The following is a 10,051-nucleotide window of genomic DNA, read 5'->3' as shown; positions in this document are numbered from 1 at the left end:
TCCCACTCCTTGTGGTGATTAAATACACTGGTTTCTTAGGTTCAACTCCTTGTGAGGGTAAAGAAAAAGGGCTAGTATTCAAAATCTCTTTCAAGGTATTATCCAATTGAGTGATTTGAGTTTCAAGCATCTTATTGTGTGTCATCATCTCATTGAACTTTTTATCACTTACCAACATGTAAGTGTTTAAAATTTTGGTTTGGTTCTCGATGATCTCTTCCAAGTTAGTCTTAGAAGATGAAGGTTGAGCATTGAAATTCTCACCATTGCCTTGGGTTCTTGGAGAAAATCCGGGTGGGGGTCCCCTTTGGTTGTTGTTTTGAAAATTCCCCTGGTTTTGGTTGCTCCAATTACCCGGGTTTTGGTTTTGGCCATTGTTATGGTATTGGTTACCATAGCCTTGACCTTGGCTTTGGTTTCCATACCCTTGGCCTTGGTTTTGATTATTATACCCTTGATTATTATAATTCCCTCAGAAATTTTGATTTCCTTGGTTTCTATAACCACCATTGTTATAATTATCAAAATTCCCTTATTAGTGAGCATTTCTATTCCCAAAGTTTCTTGGACCATCAAATCTTTGTCCATTTTTTTTATTTGAAACAAAATTCACTTGATCACAATCATTATTTTCAACATCATCACAACTCTCAAATGCATGTGGACAATTAGAAGAATCATGGTCATATGACCCACATACATCACAAAACACATATCCATTTGGCATATTACTCGAAGTTAAAGGAGGAGTAGAATTAGAAGATATACCTCTCCCCTTATTGTGGGAGGGAAGAATTGGTGCTTGTGAAGAAGCAATCTCATGCTTTGACTTAGTTGAGGTCATCTCCTTTCCCAAGTTTGAGATTTGTAAGGACAAATTGTTGATGGCATAGAGATGGTCGATTGAATAAACCGTTGAACCACTTTTGTTTGTTGACTCTCTCTCACCTTCTTGCCAATCCATATGATATCTCATCACATCTTCAATTAAGTCCACCACTTCATCCTCTGTTTTGTTCATGATAGGGCCTCCGGCACTGGCATCCAAAAAAGACTTGCCTTGAGGACTTAAACCTCCATAGAAGATTTGGATGATTTGATAGGTAGGAATCCCATGGTGTGGGCACTCTCTTTGGTACTCCTTATACCTTTCCCATGCCTTATAAAGACTTTCATTCGGCTTTTGCTTGAAGCTTTGAATGAGAGCTCTTGCTTCGACCATCTTATTTTATGGGTAGAACCGAGATAGAAACTCCTTAGTTACTTCATCCCATGTTCTCAAAGAGTTTGGCTTCACCTCCTTGTCTAACCACTCCAAGGCACGTCCAATAAGAGAGAAACAGAAAAGCTTAAGTCTAATAAACTCTTGAGAAACCCCGTTCACCTTGATTGTGTTGCAATATTTCTCGAACTCCTTAAGATGATTAAGAGGACTCTCATGCTTTGCACCACTATATTGACGCCTCTCTATCAAAGTTATCATGGTCGGTCTTATCTTAAAGTCGGTTGCCGATGTCTTAGGTAGAACAATCCCACTCTCATACCTATAAGCTCCCAGAACTCCTAGTTTCTTCAATGTTACTCTTGAATTTTCTCCCATGCTTCAAATGGCACTAGAGAACGACCACGCGCTCTATGTATAAAATCTCAAAAGAAACAATTAGTAGCATGGCTACAAATGTAGCCTAAAAGAAAAAAAAAATTGTGTATTTTTCAAATGAATGGATAGACTCAAACAACAATAGCAATCACCATGCCCTCCCCGGCAATAGCGCTGTTTTTTACGGCGGGTAAACCTAGGTCGAAACTAGATTTCCCGGTTAAAACTAAATTTATGAATCTAAACCCAACCCAAGGTATAGGGAAAGTCTAGGTCGAACCCAAGGGAAGGTGGTTTCACTAAAGTCAAGGCTAAGCTATTCCGAAAACTCAAAGAGAATGGGTTGGTCTAAACTATCGAAGTCAAATCAATCAAACAAATCAAATAGAAGTCAATTATCAAAACACTAGGGAATTTAGGATCCACATAAATCAATAATAAACTTGCTAATTCGAGGGAATTCGACAACTAAGCAATGCAAGGGAAAACGAAATATGCAATCAAGATCACTCAAGAAGTTATTTCCTAGGGGCAAGCTAGATGTCTCTACAAATGACTTCAAAAGAAAATTTCTAATTAAGATCAATCGATAATAATAGCATCCAAATCAATTGTTCGTGTCATTGAAAGCTATTATGCAATCTAGTATGATCATCAAGGTTAGCTACTCCTCTTCAAATCAAACACATGCACAAATTTCATCAACCAATTTAATCACATCAATAAATGAATCAAAATCCCCAAATTAGCTATAGATTATCACTAATACATGCTTCACCACATTCCCTAGCAAAGCAACTACTCACTAATCATGGTGAAATGGAAAAGCATAACAAAATAAATCATTAATCTCATCATCAACGTTATAACCAAGTATCAACAATCAAAATCAAGCTAAACAATAGAAATTCAACAATATATCAAAATCAAACATAAAATTGCATTGAAAAGTAAAGGATTCTTACAAAACTTTGATCAATATCTAAGAGGGATGAAGATCTCAATATCACAATAATCAAACACTAAGTTTATCCCTCTAAAATCTAAGAATAATATCACAAAATCAAGAGCTTCTCTCTCTAGAAATGAATTCTATCATGATCTAATTAATTTCCCCATCTAAAAATGAAGGAAAATCTATATATAGTAAAACTAACTAAGGGGAAGTTAGTTAGACATCCAAAAGAGACCTCAAAAGGCACGACCTCTCATTCCTATACGCGGCCGCAACAAAATGGGTACGGAAACAGGGAGAGGTGAGAAGCGCGGCCGCTCTTGGCTCGCGCGCAGCCGCGCCATGCACCTGCGCGGCCGCTCCTCCTGCGCGCGCGGCCGCGCCCTGAAAGCAGGATATCTCCTCTTGTGCGGAAGAAATTGGCCTCGTGAGCTCCGGATGAGGCATGATGATATAGGAAGTTTCTAGGAGCCATCTTGGTGGGTTCAACACCGCCCTTTCACGTCCATGTGGTATAAGGGCGCATCCTTGAAGCCATGACTCTTGCACACCTTTGCTTTTGGGCTTCAAAAGGAGGGACCGGGACATATCTTTGTCCCGAGGGAAATGCCATTGAGCCTCTTGAACATCGCCAACTTCCTAGAATCAAAGAAACACAAACAAGTAAAGAAGAAAACGCAAAATAAACTAGAAAAGCAAGAAAATAAGAAAGCATCTAAAGAAAATGAAAAGTAGAGAAAATACAAGTAAAGCTAAAGAAAAAGGGGTAAAAGAGAAGTAAAATCCATGTAAAATCATTCTAAAAGAGGCTAAATGAGTTCCATAAATGACACTCATCACACCACCATCAATAACAGCAGCGGCAACCTCCATAAAATTGACAGCAGCAACGCTTCCCAGCATCACCACCGCAACCAATCAACAATACAGACCACCGCGGGCGCGGCCTCTTCTGCCGCGGGCGCGGACAGAGGTCCTTCCACCCCTTGCAAATTTTCGGTAAATGGCTAGGAGATGCCTAGCCGCGGCCGCTCCTTCGTGGGTCTTGTATTTCTTAATATTCACGTGACTTGATCGTGAATGGAGGTTCTTATTGAAATCGAACGGTCAAGATTTGAAGCTTGATGAAGACGATGATGATGAACGGTGATGATGGTGATTATGATAAATCAGAGCAGCCACAAAGATGGGGAATTTGGGTCTGATTCTTTTTTCGTGGGTTTTGCTTGTTTTTATTCCCCTTTTTAATTCTTTTTCCTTTTTATATTCCTTTTTTATTTTTAGTTTTGTTATTTAATTATTTGGTTAGTTTTATTTCTTTTTCTTTTAACTTGTAATATGAATACCCTTTGGGGGTTTAATACTATTTTAACAATAATTCCTCCTAGATTAGATTAGTTTAGGCATCTCTCTTATTTTCTCTCTCTTAGGGTTAGATTAGGATTCTCTCTCTAGTTTAGGAGTAATTTTAGAGAGAGAAATCTTGGATTTTCATGGAGTGCTGAGAGGTTGAAGAAGCAATTTGTGGATTTTTCTTCTCATTTATTCAATGAGTCTTTCTAACTTTCTCTCATCTTTATTGCTTACCTTTAATTCTTGTTTTTGTTTATTTGCTTGTTGATTTGAGTAGTTAATTAGACTAGTTGTTTGATTCTTGCTTTATTTCTTATTTACCTTGTTTTCTGTGCTTTTATTCATCATGTTAGCTTAGATTTTATTCTAAGGAAATGGATGAAGGTTATGTTGATGAATTGAATAATTGATTGTGATTAGTCTGCAATTGGTTCTTGATTATTATATGTGGATGATGCTTATATGCATTAGAATCTTTCTAGCTAATTGATTCTATGTTTTTAGTTGTGCTTTCAATCAATTATGCGGAAGTGAGTTGTTTGAGAGTCTAAATTCTTCCATACCTATGCTAGGCTAGTTGCACGAGAGTGAATTAGTTTAGTAGGATAATTAGCATGCTTAATTGCGCGAGAGTGAGTTGAGTGTGTTGATTGTTCCTAATTGAGGTCATTTTCATCTAATTGCAATGTTGTTGTTTAATGCATTAATATAATTGGATTCCACTTTCCCTAGTTTTAGATGTTTGCTCTAAGTAGTCTTTAGTCGAATCTCTTTCTATATTACGACCATCCTACTAGTTTAATTATCATAAATTGAATACACTTAGTCTTCGTGGTTCGACCCTATACTTGCCACTACTGCAATTGCAAAGTAGAGACATTAAATTAATACAATAAGATCATATCACAAAAGAATAACATTATACATTCGATAAAATTTAAACTCAAAGAATATCTATATCAATAAATAAACCCCAAACTATAACACACAAAGTACATAATATTTATACTAAACATATATTCAATAATTAAAGAGACACAAAATATCAATTGCGTAGTACATAAATTAGAAATATTCAAACAAAAAAATGCATAAATACGCCGAATTTCAGTACTTTCACAAAGAATACATGTAGATGAGTAGAAGCAACATGTTGATACGTGGCATTTGTCAGATGCTGTAACTAATCTCAGACTATACTGCGCCATAGACGCCATTAAAGCCTTAACGCATAGATCAATACGACAAACCATCACACATAAAACGACATTCAATTCACAATTTGCAAGGATAGCGGAAAAAAACGAAAATGAAAATAATCAAAAAATGAAATTGAATAAATAAAAATGTAATAAAAACTCACCCAGTGTTGGTGTAAGTTTAGGTATTATAAATTTCTAATTTGATTAGTGTTGTAGACCAACGACCTATTCTCTCTCGATCAAATTTTGGCGCTGTTGCCGAGGACTAAGGCGTTCTTTAATTTGTGTTGATTGGATTAGCTAGGTTTTTGTGTATAGCTTTGATTTTTGTTTGCTTTTCTTTGTTCTTTGTAAAAAAATGGCATGCTTATCTTTTCCTCAATTTGATGATGAACCCTTCTATGCTTACTTTGATAGATTATATGGTTTCCTTAATTTCCATGGGTGTTCTCTTAGTGATGCTTGTAGTATAGATTATTGGGGCATGAATGAGTATACTAGGGGAATGGTTGAGAATATGTATAATGGTAGATTCCATCTTTTGTCTATGCATGATGCTTGGAATTTCTTCACTTGGCTTGCTAGAGATTCTTATGATAGAGAATGTCATGTTTCTTGTTTTGATTCTCAATGTCAAGATTCTTTTAATTTTTGCATGAATTCTCTTGATGCGTCTAATATGCCTTGTGATGATCCAAATATGTATGTTGACCCCTTTCCCTCTTATGCTCATTGTGATAAGGTTTGTGCTAATTTTGATGATATGCAATTTAATTTTGATCATGAACCTCAACCCAATACCATTGATGCCCAAATTCTTTCCCAAATACAATATCTCACCCAACAAGTCCAAGAGCTTCAAGAGGAACAAAAATTGAGAGAAGTGAGACTTGCCCAAGTGATGAGTGCTAGGGTTGATGTAAATGGATTTGAGGCACCTCATTTGGAGTGTGAGAGTGTTTTTGAGGATGATATGGGCCAAGGGTGTAAAGGTGAGGGGATATTTTCTTGTGATGAGAGGATTTTTGAGGATTTTAATCCTTTTCATTCCCCTTTTAAGCTTGAGTTCCATCCTTCCCCTTATTCACCCCCTTTGAGAGCTACCCTTGGTGAGGATGTGAGTGAGCCATCTTCAATTTTGGATGAGGGATTTCATGAGGATGATGATGATGAATTTGAGCAATCAAGGGAGATTAAGAGTCCCTTGAGTGATGGTGGAGGAGTTGAAAATGAAGAGAATGTCAATTTTGAGGATTTCAACCCCTTCCCGATCTTAATGAGTCTACCTTGCATGTTTGTGACCCTTCTATCCATGAGTCTTTGGACTCATTTAAGGTAATGACTAGTATGTTCATTGAAGGTGTAACAAAACATTATAGCCTTTTGAGAGACTTCATTGGCAATGCTTCATGGGAAAGGGATGAGTTTGAGAGAAACCTTTATCCTTTCATGCATGGTTTAGAGACTCTAGGCTTTGAGGATATTGAGGGAGTTGTTGTGCATCGTTGTGATAGAGAGGATGATGAGGTTGTTTCTCTTGGAGAGTTTTTGTTTGAGGGAGATGTGAGTCATGAGTGTTCTTTTTAGGATTCTATGATTAATTTTCATGCCCTCATTGGTGATGTGAGGCTTTGTGAGGCCATTATTTCTCCTCCTCTTCCTCATGTCCCTTTTTCAAGGAAATTTGACCATATCTCTTACTATCCTATGTTCCTCCCTTCTTTTGTTGTAGAGCCTATTGAGGACCCTCTCTTCTTTGATGAGACTCTTTCTTCTCATCCTCTAATTATTGAGGAAATGGGTGATTGTGCCACCCAAAAAGATTTAGAGGAGGTTTTGCCTTTTTCTTCTTCTTCTTCTTCTTTTTCATTTTCTTCTTCTTCTTCTTCCTGATCTTCTTATTTTCTTGATTTTTCTTTTGGTTTTTCTTCTTTCTTTTGGCATCTTCCTCCTCACTTGTGTGCAATAATCTTGTTGCACGTCCTCCTACCGTCATTTGCCTACCGTTTATCTTACGAAATGTGTAGTAGTGCATTTGACAAGCTCTTGCGTTCATTGCAATATTATTTACTAGGGCGGTCTCGCTTGGACGTTAAACAAGCCTTTCTCGGGAAGTAACCCATGTTTTATTGCTTTCATTTTCTTTTCTTTTTAGTATAGATTTTCTCTCATGGAAATGTTTGTGTGCCCCTTGCTAGGTACATGACCTGATATATTCTTTTGCATTAGTTTGGATCAAGAATCAAGGAATTTTTACTCCTATTTTTGCTAACATATGGAAATCAAGATCCAATTATAGAGGAATTTGGTTTTGAAAGGTTTAATTGGGTCATTTGCGGGTATTTACACCCACCTATATCCGATAATATCTTTCCTAGCCCTTTCCGTAATGGTTGGTGACTTGTTGGACATGTGTTGGTTTGTTGGATTGATTTCTTTCTTTTCCCCTCCCTTGGACTCTTTGGTTTATGTTTGAGCATGTTGTCTCATTCAAGCTTGGGGGAAGGTATTTTATCATGTTTGGTGGGATGTTGATTCATTTATGCCATGCACTTGAGTATATGCATTTCCATGTCTTTTCTTTTATTTCAAAAAATCCAAAATGATTTTTGTTTACTTTCAAGGTAATTTTGGCAATTGTGTTTTGTTAGTTCTTGTTTCGGGACATTCTATTTTGGACTTGCATTCTTGAATGTTTTTCTTCCTAAGTGGTAAATGTGTGTATATTTTGAGAGTATCATTGGTTGACTCTAGGATACTATATGCTAAGGTAGTCGGTTTAAGAACTTTTGGGTTCCATGAAACCTTAGTTCATTGCTGGTGGTAAGATGGAGTTGCTCTCTATAGTGGATTTGAAACCCTTGGTTGGTAATTGATATATATCCCTTGTGAGCTTCATTTGTTCTAGCATTCATCACCTTGTTGAGCGGCAATTAAGGATCTTTAGCTATGCATGTCTTAATCCTTGTTTTGACCTCTAGTTCCCAAGATCGTGATCGAGCCAATTTAGAGGAGGAAAAGGGCACCTTTTCTCATTTTCTTTCTCTTCTTTTTGCTTTGTTACATATTTTGTTTTTATTTTGCATTTGCTCCTCTTGCTAACCCTTTGAGCCTATTCCCTTTCTTGATTATAAGCCACATTACAAGCCTTATGACCTTCGTTTCCCTAACCCTTAGTTTTGTGAAGCATTTTGGTTTGAGAGTTTGTTTTGTGTTGTGATTGTTTAAATGAAATTGAGAAAGCAATATGCTCTTTTGGACCAAGCAAGAAAGTAATTTGTATATTTTGTGTGTAATAATACAAATCCATTTAAGAAAAAGCCGTCTATAGTTAAAAAAGGCAAGGACACCAAAAAAAAAATTAAAAAAATAAAAAAATCATAAAAATTAGAAAAGAAACAAAAACCTCAAAAATATTTTAGTTGGTTTCGTTTTTCTTCCCTTGTTTAAGCATTGAGGACAATGCTCTGTTCAAGCTTGGGGGGAGCGTTATTTTGTTTTTGTACATATTGTGTGTTGGTGTTGAATAAGCTTGGGGGAGATGGCATTATTGGTATTTTTGTTTGATGTTTGGTGACTTCTTGAGTTTTTTTTTGAGGTTTGATCACCCCTTTGCTTCACTTAGGAAATATCACCAAATTTTTCAAATTTTTACCCCGCCTTGACCCCTAGCCTTACGTTACAACCAATAAAAGACCCTTAGACCCTTGAGGGTTGAGTCAACATCGATGGAGGGAGATAGTTTTCAAGCCTATAGATATAGCGTGCATGGCTAAGATGTCAGGATTACCTTCTCAAAGTTTTTCATTTTCTTTATCTTTTTTCGGTTCCTTCGAGGAATCATGAGAAGCTAGCTTAAGGGTTGATTTGAAGCTAGTGGAGAGAACGCGGACCGATTGGTTGGGACGAGGGTGAATTGAGTCCTCATTAGTTCTCTATGCTTAGCATATATTATGTTTCAATCAACCATTGACATCTTGAAACGTACATACATTTTTCTATTTAGAAAGGGTTGTATTCATTGGTGCTTGTTCTTATCTCTTGTCCAAACATGAACTCGTGTTTTCTTTCTCTTTTTACGTTTCTTTTTCTTTTCTTTTTATTGCCTTGCCTTGCCTTGGTTTTTGTCAAGAGTTGTGGGTTAAACTCTTAGGAAACCCTCACGAGAGCACACTCGTCCTCTAGGGCGATCTAGGGGTTTAAAGGGCTTGTCTTTAGTTGCTAAAATTGACCGTGATTCCTACGAAAGTGAGTTAGTGTACATTATTTTCTTCATAGGTGTGTTAGATTTGCTTGAATAATTCACTCTCCTCTTGTGTTTCGTGTTAATTTGCTCGAGGACGAGCAAAAGATTAGCTTGGGGGAGTTTGATAAGTGACTTTTATGTCACTTTTAGGGGTGAATTTAGAGTCGTTTTCCGGTTTAATTTCTAATAATTTTCCTTGTTTTGGTCTTTATTTCACTTATTTGCTTATTCTCGTCTTTTGTCTCTTAACTTGAGTATTTTAGTAGTTTTAAATAGTTTTTAGTTTAATTTCGTAATTTATTGTATATTTCTTACTTTATAATGTTTCTAGTCTAGGTTCTTGTTAATATTTATCTTCTCGCTTTTCTCCTTCTATTATTTTCTTTTAGTTTCTAGTTTGTTTTCTTTATTTTATTTAATTTTATTTGTTTTATTATTTCTTTTAGTTTTAGTATTTTATTTTACTTTATTTTATTTTATCTCCCGATTCTCCCATGTGTATTTTTGGTTATGTAGGATCGTGTTCGGAGGTCCAAGTATCGAGTCAAGCTGCTGTCCCTTACCCCTTGTTGCTGCCCATTAACCATCATCACACAATCACCTAAACCTACACCACACTAATTGCTCACCATCTCCCCTGCTACTCCCCTGCTCCATTTCCTTCCCTCCACTCACTGTACCACCATCACCCAACA

The 10,051-nt window shown here is 36.6% G+C and overlaps 1 pseudogene; it reads left to right on the top strand.

Annotated features, from left to right (window-relative positions):
* The first annotated feature begins 1,109 nt into the window (after positions 1–1,109).
* LOC145590441 (small nucleolar RNA R71) lies at positions 1,110–1,207 on the top strand (annotated as a pseudogene).
* The last annotated feature ends 8,844 nt before the right edge of the window (positions 1,208–10,051 follow it).

Source organism: Chenopodium album, chromosome 17, assembly GCF_948465745.1.
Source record: "Chenopodium album chromosome 17, dcCheAlbu1.1, whole genome shotgun sequence".
NCBI lineage: Eukaryota > Viridiplantae > Streptophyta > Magnoliopsida > Caryophyllales > Amaranthaceae > Chenopodium > Chenopodium album.
This window is presented reverse-complemented; position numbering and strand designations above follow the sequence as displayed.